The sequence below is a fragment of the Thalassophryne amazonica genome, chromosome 13 (assembly GCF_902500255.1).
Source record: "Thalassophryne amazonica chromosome 13, fThaAma1.1, whole genome shotgun sequence".
Classification (NCBI taxonomy): domain Eukaryota; kingdom Metazoa; phylum Chordata; class Actinopteri; order Batrachoidiformes; family Batrachoididae; genus Thalassophryne; species Thalassophryne amazonica.
In genome coordinates, this window is record NC_047115.1 from 80463171 (window position 1) to 80476461 (window position 13291).

Sequence of the window (13291 nt, forward strand, 5' to 3'; positions counted from 1 at the left end):
GGACCTTCCACAAGCCCTGTCCAGGTCTCCTAGAGTAACTGCCTGTCTCTTAGAATGTCCCCATGCTCTTGAGACTGCGCCTTGAGACACAGCTAATCTGCCAAAATGGCATGAATTGATGGCCATCCTGGAAGAGTTGGACTACCTGTGCAACCTCTGTAGGGTCCAGGTCCCGCACCATGCTATCAGTAGTGACCCTGACCCAAGCCAAATGCAAAACTAGTGAAAAAATCAGTCCAGAAAGATGAGGGAAAAGATGTCAGTGTTCTCCACTTATAACACCATTCCTGTGTTGGGGGTTGGTTCATTGTTGATCCTCTAGTGACACTGTTGTTAATTTAATGAACACCAAAGCAATTGAAACTGATTAACAACCCCCTCTGCTACTTAACTGAGCAGATAAATATCCCAGAAGTTGAATTGAATTGATGCTGTACTCTGATTAAAAAGTTTTCCTCCAATTTTTGGAGCATTATATTTGAAAGAATGACACTTTTATGGACTCGGTGTGTATATTTTAAATTGAATGTCCACATTACCTTGAAATTAAGTAGAATCTTAACTATTCTCATGTCTGTCATATGAGATACAGTAGTGTTCAGAATAACAGTAGTGCTATGTGACTAAAAATTAATCCAGGTTTTCAGTATATTTCTTGTTGTTACATGGGAAACAAGGTACCAGTAGATTCAGTAGATTCTCACAAATCCAACAAGACCAAGCATTCATGATATGCACACTCTTAAGGCTATGAAATTGGGCTATTAGTAAAAAAAAAAATTGAAAAAGGGGTGTTCACAATAATAGTAGCATCTGCTGTTGACGCTACAAACTCAAAACTATTATGTTCAAACTTTTTAGCAATCCTGTGAATCACTAAACTAGTATTTAGTTGTATAACCACAGTTTTTCATGATTTCTTCACATCTGCGAGGCATTAATTTTGTTGGTTTGGAACCAAGATTTTGCTCGTTTACTAGTGTGCTTGGGGTCACTGTCTTGTTGAAACACCCATTTCAAGAGCATGTCCTCTTCAGCATAAGGCAACATGACCTCTTCAAGTATTTTGACATATCCAAACTGATCCATGATACCTGGTATGCGATATATAGGCCCAACACCATAGTAGGAGAAACATGCCCATATCATGATGCTTGCACCACCATGCTTCACTGTCTTCACTGTGAACTGTGGCTTGAATTCAGAGTTTGGGGTCATCTCACAAACTCTCTGCGGCCATTGGACCCAAAATAACCAATTTTACTCTCATCAGTCCACAAAATATTCCTCCATTTCTCTTTAGGCCAGTTGGATGTGTTCTTTGGGCAAACTGTAACCTCTTCTGCAAATGTCTTTTCTTTAACAGAGGGACTTTGCGGGGGATTCTTGCAAATAATTAGCTTCACACAGGCATCTTCTAACTGTCACAACACTTACAGGTAACTCCAGACTGTCTTTGATCATCCTGGAGCTGACCAATGGGTGAGCCTTTGCCATTCTGGTTATTCTTCTATCCATTTTGATGGTTGTTTTCCCGTTTTCTTCCACGCGTCTCTTTTTTTGTTGTTGTCCATTTTAAAGCATTGGAGATCATTGTAGATGAACAGCCTATAATTTTTTGCACCTGTGTATACGTTTTCCCCTCTCCAATCAACTTTATTCAAACTACGCTGTTCTTCTGAACAATGTCTTGAATGTCCCATTTTCCTCAGGCTTTCAAAAGAAAAAAAGCATGTTCAACAGGTGCTGGAATCATCCTTAAATAGGGGACACTTGTTTTGTTCCACAAAACTGACAAACTCACTGACTGTAACACCCCCTTTTCTACTTTTTTTTTACTAATAGCCCGATTTCATAGGCTTAAGAGTGTGCATATCATGAATTGCTTGGTCTTGTTGGATTTGTGACAGTCTACTGAATTTACTGGTACCTTGTTTCCCATGTAACAATAAGAAATACTCAAAAGCTGGATAAATCTTTTTAGTCACATAGCGCTACTATTATTCTGAACACTACTATAGATACTCATCATACATAATCTAAAATTAAAATAAATAACAATTTAAAATTTGACTTTCTTAACCACATACTGTCTATAAACACCAACATACTTTTCCCAGTAAGTTATATTATGCTACTGGATTTTTTGGTTAGTGGCTGTGCCTGTGAATCATATGGTGGTAGCTATATTAATAGCTCACAATGGACATATGCTCTCTTTGGAGATATGCACATGTGTATTTCAGATGCACAAAGTGTTCTAATAACAATTAGTAGAATATGCAGTAATTGTGAGACAATACTGGGGAAATACAAATACATTCCCTTCACATTATTTGTGATTTATTATTGCTTGGAGCTTCTGCCACAATTGTTAGCTATGCACATCAGGTGATATACCCTGATGTATTTCAAGACCACAACAGCAGGGATATCACTAAATTAGCTGTTGTGGTGCTATTAAATGTCTGATGCATTTGATTTTGGTATGTTAAGTGGCTTTGAAAAACACATGAGTTGAGATGGTCAGACATCATTTGAAGCTTTCATGTTGATTCAGAAGTAAGCTTAAATTTGTAAAACAGCAAACATATCAGGATTTCACACTCTCTAGGAATGTTAGAAATCATAAATATTTTACTGTAATTGCTGTACCATATTGCATGGCAATTGTATTATTTTGTGCTTGTTATTTTGAGTATTTACAACTGGCACCTCCCGACATGGGACGCCCTGCACATCAATCAATTCCATCTCATTCTGTCCTCTGCATCTTCCTCTGTCACAAGAACCACCTGCAGGTCCTTCCCATCCACATCCACAAACCTTCTCTTTGGACTCCCTCTTCTCCTCCTGCCTGGTAGCTCCATCTTCAGTGTCCTTCTTCCTCTTCAGTATCCTTCTTCCTACAACTATATACCCTGGGTCCCTCCTCTGCACATGTCCAAACCATCTCAATCTCATGTCTCTGACTTTGTCTCCAAACACCAGACCTGAGATGTCCATCTGATATGTTTATTCTTAATCCTTCTCATTCATGTCACTTCCAAAGGAAATCGCAACATCTTCTGCTGTGCCACCTCCAGCTCTGTCTCCTGTGTTTTTGTTAGTGTCACAGTCTCTAAGCCATAAAACATATCTGGTGTCACTACTTATGGTCTTGTAGACTTTGCCCTTCAGTCTTGCAAATATCCTTCTGTCACAAATCACACCTGGCACCTTTCTCCACCCACTCAACCCTGCCTACACTCTCTTCTTCACCTCTGTACCACACTCCCCATTACTTTGGATAGTTTTCCCAATGAAGCCCAGTTTCTACTACTCTTTCTACAACTCTTTCCCATAACTTCATGCTGTGGCTGATAACCCATGTTCTTAAAAATAGGAACCAGAACATTTCTTCTCCACTCATCAGGCATCCTGTCACTTTCCAACATTTTATTAAATGATCTGATCAGCAACTCCACTGCCACCTCTCTTAGGGCCCTTTCACACACAGTACAAATGTGGTTGAATTGCACATGAATTGTGCATAAAGCAGGAATTGTATGCAATACACGTAAAATCATAGCTGCCTCGAATGCCCCTTCACACATAAAACAATTGAAGCCGAGTAGTGCACGAAGGAGGAATTGCATGCCATTCGTGAAAAAACTGGCACTGTTTCCAATGCCTCGTACACCTGTTGCGACAACTATTTGTGCACACCAGCGGCTGAAACACAGGGTGTGTCCTGTGAGAGCCCATCAAACCCTCTCGCGGCCAAATTCCAGGTGACACCCATGAATATCTAACACAACTCCCTTGGCACTTAGAAAATGTGTGGGCCATTTGCGCTATTAGCATGAAAAAAAGTCAGCAGACAATCACATCGGAGCTGGCGATGAAATATTTCTAAGTGCCACCACGGCTGTGGCTTTGCAGAACAGCAACACACGTGAGGTGCCACAGTGTCGGCTCCCCCGCACACACGTGCCGAGAGGGTGAATTGCAGGTGTGTTGCACTCCCAATCCGTATGTGTTGCACTCCCAATCCGTAAACATGTGGTGTGCCGGGGGGGTGCACTTGCATGAGCTACTGATATGGATGTACAGATGGTGTGTGTGCTGGACTGACAGGGGTATGTCCGCCGACAGCTGCAGGAGTTGAGATCTCTGGTTCTGGACATCACACCTGCAGAACATGTCCCGTGTTTTGATGGACACATGCATGTGTGTGCTTGGTGTCCTCATGTGGAAATGCATAATATAAGAACATATATCGCTTTTGTGATGGGCTGGAGAAAAGGACCGTCAGTTCATGTGGACACGCAGCAGGTGATCTGAATGTCACATCTGTCTGACAGGACACCGGGCCCGTGCGTGTGTCCGGCCTGACACCAGTGTCCTGTGAGCAGCGCAGGACTATATGACAAGCCAACAGTGTGACACATAAGCCACTTTCAGTCACGTATCAGCAGAAATACCCCGTAACAAACGTTTGGTCAGTTATCACGGCACTCTTTTCTCTTTAAAAGAAAAAAAGTTTATCTCCTTGTTGATTTTAGCCATTTCACACTCCTGTTATAAGACATGATTGTAATGCAGTGGTAAAGTTTCTGTCTGGTAATCAGAGCTTTTGTAAATTGCATGTTCGAATCCTGTGAGTGGCATTTATTTTTTAATTAAGCAGTGTTATTTAACCATGGGTTTCTGTATTGCATCTCCTTTTATTTATTATTTCTATCAACCTAGTGATATTCACTAATTTTACAGCTGGTATTTATTTTACTGTTCTCCACATCAGCGGCACGATGTAGTGCACCACGTCCCAGCTGCTCGCACTGTGTTCGTGCTCGCATGACACTGTCACGTGCACAACACCGTTGCAGCGGGGTTGTTCACGCCTGTCTGTCAGCTCGATGTTTTCGTGGTTTGCTCATATGAGCTATTCCGCCGTGATTCACCCTGACTTGTACTTATTCGTACAATGTGCGAAGGGACCCTTAGACATTTCCATGCCTCCACTGGTATGTCATCTGAACCAACTGCCTTTCCACTCGTCATCATCTTCATAGCTGTCTTCACTTCATCCTTACTAATCCCAGGACTCTCTCACTCTGCCATCAGCTCCTCAAAATATTCCATCCATCCATTAGACTTTCCTCGCTTGTCAGCACATTACCATCTGCATCCTTTATGACCCTAACCTGTTGCACATCCTTTCCAGCTCAGTCCCTTTGACTGGCCAATTTGTATGAGTCCTTTTGCCCTTCGTTTATGATTAATTTCTTGTACAGCTTTCTATGTGCTTTTTCCTTAGCCTTTGCCACATCTTTTTCAACATACACCAAATCTCTTTGTAGTCCTGTCTACTTTCTTCATGTCTCAGACTATCCCAATTCATTTTTGCCAACTTCTTTGTGTCCTTACACTCTCCTCAACGTCTTTGTTCCATCACCAAGTGTCCCTGTCTATGTCACACGCAGTACCTTTCTAGCTGTCTTGCTAACTATGCCTGCAACACTTCTACAATTGTCCAAAATCACTTTACCTCTATCCAGTGTCTGTCTCACCTCCTCCATGAATTTCACAAGTCTTCTTCCTTCAGCTTTCACCATCTGATCCTTTGTTGAGCTCTGACTCTCTTCATCTTCTTCACCTCTAAAGTCATCCTACAAACACACATGCCTAAATGTGCCTGTGCTGGTTATCATTAGGGAGAATTACACAAACTATTTAACCACCAGCGTTACATTGTGTACTGTGACAGCCCCTAGCCTGTTCCCAACCCAACCCAATACATTTGCGCATCACAAATGATTTGACGATTGACCGAATGAAAATATCTCATATTAACAAAAACAAATTCATCATGTGATGGTGCCTTTATGTGTGCAGTCAATAGCTCCAACTAAAATAGGAAAACCAGCTCTCACTGGAAATTGTGCTTTAATGTTGGAATGTGATGTACCTGGATGACATTTGGATGATTGCATCCCACACAGCTGGCATGGCTCAGCTCAAGGTTGACAGACACACTCCTGACCAGTCAGCGAGCTCCTGCTGGAATTCCCCTGTTGCCAGAAAGCACAGGGACAGCACCTGTGTGGGCTCTGAAAACCACTGGGTCCTTGCCGTATTGCACTCTGCTGGCCGCATTCTGCGCACAAGTCCAGTAACACTGGCCTTGGTAACTGAAATAGACTTATGAGCTAATCATCGTCATTTGCACTTGTTCACATCCAAATGCACCATTTGCAAGGTCTCCTAACAATGCTCATGCAGCCATTGTGCCATTTTACACATCAGTTTGTGCCTGCTTTTATATCCACCCATATAATTGCAAACACGTGAGTGTGTTAATTGTTCATAACTGTGTCTCTGGTGCGCACATCACTCTGATGACTTCATATTTTCACATGGTTAATGGTTTCCAGCATCATCTCTATGTGCTGGCAGTGGAACAATAGCTGTAGAAACATGTGTAGACCAGGTAGGATTTTTGCATGATGCACCGCACATTTCCAATCATTTCACGTTTGTTACATCTGAAAGCTGGCATGGAGACAAACATAAGCCACATTTTGTGCATATGCATGCTTTGTACATGAAGCTCCAGATCTTTCAAATTTTTTGGTATTTACTTCTTATGTTATAGTACTACTTTGGTGACAAAGTACTTTTCCAAAAGAAATTAAATGTTCTATTTATGAATCATTTAAAAATAATTTCACACCGACAACATATAATTCAAATGCTATTGCTCATGTAAGACAAGATTTGCCATAATAAGAATTATGCCCCTGGAATAAGAATGTCTTCATGAAATATTCACAAAATATGATGTTGGTATCTTGAACCAAAATATATTTATTAAGGTATCAAGTACACCATGTTTCACCACAAACAGAAATGTGAAATCTGGAGCCACTGTGTTTTTTTTAACAAACTAATAAAGGAATTATAATTTTAATTTAACAATTTAAGCAAAGTACCCTCAAGAGCAACAGGTTTAATGAAGAGGTGTCTCTATTGTAGTGAACAGGCATGGGGAAAATTATTGTGTGTCTTTGAATCTTCTTTTTTTTTTTGTACTCCCCAAGTCAAAGTGGCCGTGAGGGGGGACAATTCAAGCCTGTGCACCATAAGGGAAATATTTCAATTAGCAAACTGATTTATTTTATGTTCTCTTGGTGAGCACATGAGTAAAAACCTCTGTCTTAGGGATATTTTCACAGTTACATCTTCATGTGAAGTTGCCCACAGGCTGAGGGCTTTAAAGACGATTTAGCAGGAGGGGGGAGTCGAGGGGCAGCATGGCCAGATTGGCTGGTAATTCCTTTTATATTTTGGGCCTTCTGTCTGTCACAAAGGGAGCACAAATCTGTTTGCTGGACTCCAATTATCAATCAATCAATCAATTTTTTTTTTATATAGCGCCAAATCACAACAAACAGTTGCCCCAAGGCGCTTTATATTGTAAGGCAAGGCCATACAATAATGATGTAAAACCCCAACGGTCAAAACGACCCCCTGTGAGCAAGCACTTGGCTACAGTGGGAAGGAAAAACTCCCTTTTAACAGGAAGAAACCTCCAGCAGAACCAGGCTCAGGGAGGGGCAGTCTTCTGCTGGGACTGGTTGGGGCTGAGGGAGAGAACCAGGAAAAAGATATGCTGTGGAGGGGAGCAGAGATCGATCACTAATGATTAAATGCAGAGTGGTGCATACAGAGCAAAAAGAGAAAGAAACAGTGCATCATGGGAACCCCCCAGCAGTCTACGTCTATAGCAGCATAACTAAGGGATGGTTCAGGGTCACCTGATCCAGCCCTAACTATAAGCTTAGCAAAAAGGAAAGTTTTAAGCCTAATCTTAAAAGTAGAGAGGGTGTCTGTCTCCCTGATCTGAATTGGGAGCTGGTTCCACAGGAGAGGAGCCTGAAAGCTGAAGGCTCTGCCTCCCATTCTACTCTTACAAACCCTAGGAACTACAAGTAAGCCTACAGTCTGAGAGCGAAGCGCTCTATTGGGGTGATATGGTACTACGAGGTCCCTAAGATAAGATGGGACCTGATTATTCAAAACCTTATAAGTAAGAAGAAGAATTTTAAATTCTATTCTAGAATTAACAGGAAGCCAATGAAGAGAGGCCAATATGGGTGAGATATGCTCTCTCCTTCTAGTCCCCGTCAGCACTCTAGCTGCAGCATTTTGAATTAACTGAAGGCTTTTTAGGGAACTTTTAGGACAACCTGATAATAATGAATTACAATAGTCCAGCCTAGAGGAAATAAATGCATGAATTAGTTTTTCAGCATCACTCTGAGACAAGACCTTTCTGATTTTAGAGATATTGCGTAAATGCAAAAAAGCAGTCCTACATATTTGTTTAATATGCGCTTTGAATGACATATCCTGATCAAAAATGACTCCAAGATTTCTCACAGTATTACTAGAGGTCAGGGTAATGCCATCCAGAGTAAGGATCTGGTTAGACACCATGTTTCTAAGATTTGTGGGGCCAAGTACAATAACTTCAGTTTTATCTGAGTTTAAAAGCAGGAAAATAGAGGTCATCCATGTCTTTATGTCTGTAAGACAATCCTGCAGTTTAGCTAATTGGTGTGTGTCCTCTGGCTTCATGGATAGATAAAGCTGGGTATCATCTGCGTAACAATGAAAATTTAAGCAATAACGTCTAATAATACTGCCTAAGGGAAGCATATATAAAGTGAATAAAATTGGTCCTAGCACAGAACCTTGTGGAACTCCATAATTAACTTTAGTCTGTGAAGAAGATTCCCCATTTACATGAACAAATTGTAATCTATTAGACAAATATGATTCAAACCACCGCAGCGCAGTGCCTTTAATACCTATGGCATGCTCTAATCTCTGTAATAAAATTTTATGGTCAACAGTATCAAAAGCAGCACTGAGGTCTAACAGAACAAGCACAGAGATGAGTCCACTGTCCGAGGCCATAGAAGATCATTTGTAACCTTCACTAATGCTGTTTCTGTACTATGATGAATTCTAAAACCTGACTGAAACTCTTCAAATAGACCATTCCTCTGCAGATGATCAGTTAGCTGTTTTACAACTACCCTTTCAAGAATTTTGAGAGAAAAGGAAGGTTGGAGATTGGCCTATAATTAGCTAAGATAGCTGGGTCAAGTGATGGCTTTTTAAGTAATGGTTTAATTACTGCCACCTTAAAAGCCTGTGGTACATAGCCAACTAACAAAGATAGATTGATCATATTTAAGATCGAAGCATTAAATAATGGTAGGGCTTCCTTGAGCAGCCTGGTAGGAATGGGGTCTAATAACATGTTGATGGTTTGGATGAAGTAACTAATGAAAATAACTCAGACAGAACAATCGGAGAGAAAGAGTCTAACCAAATACCGGCATCACTGAAAGCAGCCAAAGATAACGATACGTCTTTGGGATGGTTATGAGTAATTTTTTCTCTAATAGTTAAAATTTTGTTAGCAAAGAAAGTCATGAACTCATTACTAGTTAAAGATAATGGAATACTCAGCTCAATAGAGCTCTGACTCTTTGTCAGCCTGGCTACAGTGCTGAAAAGAAACCTGGGGTTGTTCTTATTTTCTTCAATTAGTGATGAGTAGAAGATGTCCTAGCTTTACGGAGGCTTTTTTATAGAGCAACAGACTCTTTTTCCAGGCTAAGTGAAGATCTTCTAAATTAGTGAGATGCCATTTCCTCTCCAACTTACGGGTTATCTGCTTTAAGCTACGAGTTTGAGAGTTATACCATGGAGTCAGACACTTCTGATTTAAAGCTCTCTTTTTCAGAGGAGCTACAGCATCCAAAGTTGTCTTCAATGAGGATGTAAAACTATTGACGAGATACTCTATCTCCCTTACAGAGTTTAGGTAGCTACTCTGCACTGTGTTGTTATATGGCATTAGAGAACATAAGAAGGAATCATATCCTTAAACCTAGTTACAGCGCTTTCTGAAAGACTTCTAGTGTAATGAAACTTATTCCCTACTGCTGGGTAGTCCATCAGAGTAAATGTAAATGTTATTAAAAAATGATCAGACAGAAGGGAGTTTTCAGGGATACTGTTAAGTCTTCTATTTCCATACCATAAGTCAGAACAAGATCTAAGATATGATTAAAGTGGTGGGTGGACTCATTTACTTTTTGAGCAAAGCCAATAGAGTCTAATAATAGATTAAATGCAGTGTTGAGGCTGTCATTCTCAGCATCTGTGTGGATGTTAAAATCGCCCACTATAATTATCTTATCTGAGCTAAGCACTAAGTCAGACAAAAGGTCTGAAAATTCACAGAGAAACTCACAGTAACGACCAGGTGGACGATAGATAATAACAAATAAAACTGGTTTTTGGGACTTCCAATTTGGATGGACAAGACTAAGACAAGCTTTCAAATGAATTAAAGCTCTGTCTGGTTTTTGATTAATTAATAAGCTGGAATGGAAGATTGCTGCTAATCCACCGCCCCGGCCCGTGCTACGAGCATTCTGACAGTTAGTGTGACTCGGGGGTGTTGACTCATTTAAACTAACATATTCATCCTGCTGTAACCAGGTTTTCTGTTAGGCAGAATAAATCAATATGTTGATCAATTATTATATCATTTACCAACAGGGACTTAGAAGAGAGAGACCTAATGTTTAATAGACCACATTTAACTGTTTTAGTCTGTGGTGCAGTTGAAGGTGCTATATTATTTTTTCTTTTTGAATTTTTATGCTTAAATAGATTTTTGCTGGTTATTGGTAGTCTGGGAGCAGGCACCGTCTCTACGGGGATGGGGTAATGAGGGGATGGCAGGGGAGAGAAGCTGCAGAGAGGTGTGTAAGACTACAACTCTGCTTCCTGGTCCCAACCCTGGATAGTCACGGTTTGGAGGATTTAAGAAAATTAGCCAGATTTCTAGAAATGAGAGCTGCTCCATCCAAAGTGGGATGGATGCCGTCTCTCCTAACAAGACCAGGTTTTCCCCAGAAGCTTTGCCAATTATCTATGAAGCCCACCTCATTTTTTGGACACCACTCAGACAGCCAGCAATTCAAGGAGAACATGCGGCTAAACATGTCACTCCCGGTCTGATTGGGGAGGGGCCCAGAGAAACAACAGAGTCCGACATTGTTTTTGCAAAGTTACACACCGATTTAATGTTAATTTTAGTGACCTCCGATTGGCGTAACCGGGTGTCATTACTGCCAACGTGAATTACAATCTTACCAAATTTACGCTTAGCCTTAACCAGCAGTTTCAAATTTCCTTCAATGTCGCCTGCTCTGGCCCCCGGAAGACAATTGACTATGGTTGCTGGTGTCGCTAACTTCACATTTCTCAAAACAGAGTCGCCAATAACCAGAGTTTGATCCTCGGCGGGTGTGTCGTCGAGTGGGGAAAAACGGTTAGAGATGTGAACGGGTTGACGGTGTACACGGGGCTTCTGTTTAGGGCTACGCTTCCTCCTCACAGTCACCCAGTCAGCCTGCTTTCCCGGCTGCTCGGGATCTGCCAGGGGGGAACTAACGGCGGCTAAGCTACCTTGGTCCGCACCGACTACAGGGGCCTGGCTAGCTGTAGAATTTTCCACGGTGCGGAGCCGAGTCTCCAATTCGCCCAGCCTGGCCTCCAAAGCTACGAATAAGCTACACTTATTACAAGTACCATTACTGCTAAAGGAGGCCGAGGAATAACTAAACATTTCACACCCAGAGCAGAAAAGTGCGGGAGAGACAGGAGAAGCCGCCATGCTAAATCGGCTAAGAGCTAGTAGCTACGCTAAGCTAGCGGATTCCTAAAAACACGCAAAGTGAATAATGTGTAAATAATTTAGAGGTGATTCAGCAGAAGGAGTGCTTTAGTTAAGGCACGTAAAGATTACACTGGGAAACAAATCGTAATCTAGATAACTAGATCAATCTAACTGCGCAGATTAAACAGCTAACAGATACAGAAAAACACCGCTGTGCTCCGGAACAGGAAGTGATACAATACCGCAGTGAGAGCCAACCACCAGTAGAGGCAAGCAAGAGCTTCTGAAAGCTCTTGCTTGCCTCTACTGGTGGTTGGAGCTCTTGGAGCAAACTCTGAAAATGACATTCAGAAGAAGAAGGGTCTTTTGAGGTAAGAGTGGTTACCACTGAGACAACTTGCTGCCTGTAAAATATGGAACGCTTCACCGATATGTATATCACTGTAATCTTTGTTGTATCATTCCAGTTTCAGTGTATGTGTTGCTCTGAACTATTATTGTCATTCATAGGCAAACCATTAAATAAATATATTAAGTTAAAGATAGAAATATCATTAAATCCTATCACAGATAGGAAAAGACTTAAGATCTACCTTCATTCTTTGCTTACTACATTTGATGACCAAATGTGTGTCTTCATCACACCCGATTTGAGAGCTGAACACTGCTCCTAGGTGCTTAACAATTACAGCTTCCTCACCATACGGTGAGGATTTGGTTTATTACAAAGAACATCAAAGACAATGATTAAGTCCTTAGTTTCTGATACACTGAGATCAAAGAAGTTATAATCTCACAATTTAACAAAGGCAAGTAGGGCACAACTGTAATGTCATTCCAAATCCTGAAGGACTGACAACACAGCAGCATCAAAGAAATTCACAAGAAAGCTGCCACCTCGACATCCTGCAGCTATATGTGTACCTGATAACAAGCAAGTGGATCAGGACACAACCCTAGTGTGAGTAGTAGTAACAAATTCTAACCACAGGCATGATGGAAATGAACTGTTCAGTTTTAGCATTGCTTTGAAAGCTGTGATTTATTTCAGTACATTTTGGATCGCAGTCATAATTTTAGGGCCCGATTTTGATTGAGGATACAAAAACAAGTTACACCAAGGGCACAAGTCCATTTGGGGCATGTCCAAGTGCACTTTGCTATATAAGTGGTGGGAAATAGCTGCAAAGTGGTTGCATTTACAGTGTAAAGTTTTTGTGCCTGTATTACTGTCTGAACATTATATCAACCAGTGAGAGTGGCATCTGTCCTCTTCAAACTGGAGTACATCAGGCACACAGGGCTTTTAATATCAAGGAAGCAGATGCAAATGAAATAATTTTGGTACATTAATGGATGAGTACTGAACTGTCAGAGCCCAAAGCAAACAGTGAAGCCATTTTCAGTATTTCTTTTCAATTACCTTCACACTGATGAGGCAGCAAAAGCAGAGTAACGTTTTCACTGGCACATGTGTGTGTCTGTAGACAAAATAACTCAAAAATGACTGGTTGGATTTCATTCAGACATTGTGGA

General features: G+C 41.1%; 1 protein-coding gene across 1 annotated transcript in view; it reads right to left on the reverse strand.

Annotated features, from left to right (window-relative positions):
• The window catches only part of LOC117522767 (adhesion G protein-coupled receptor A3), a 1389271-nt gene that overhangs the window by 1240198 nt on the left and 135782 nt on the right, over positions 1-13291 (reverse strand). The window lies entirely within an intron of this gene.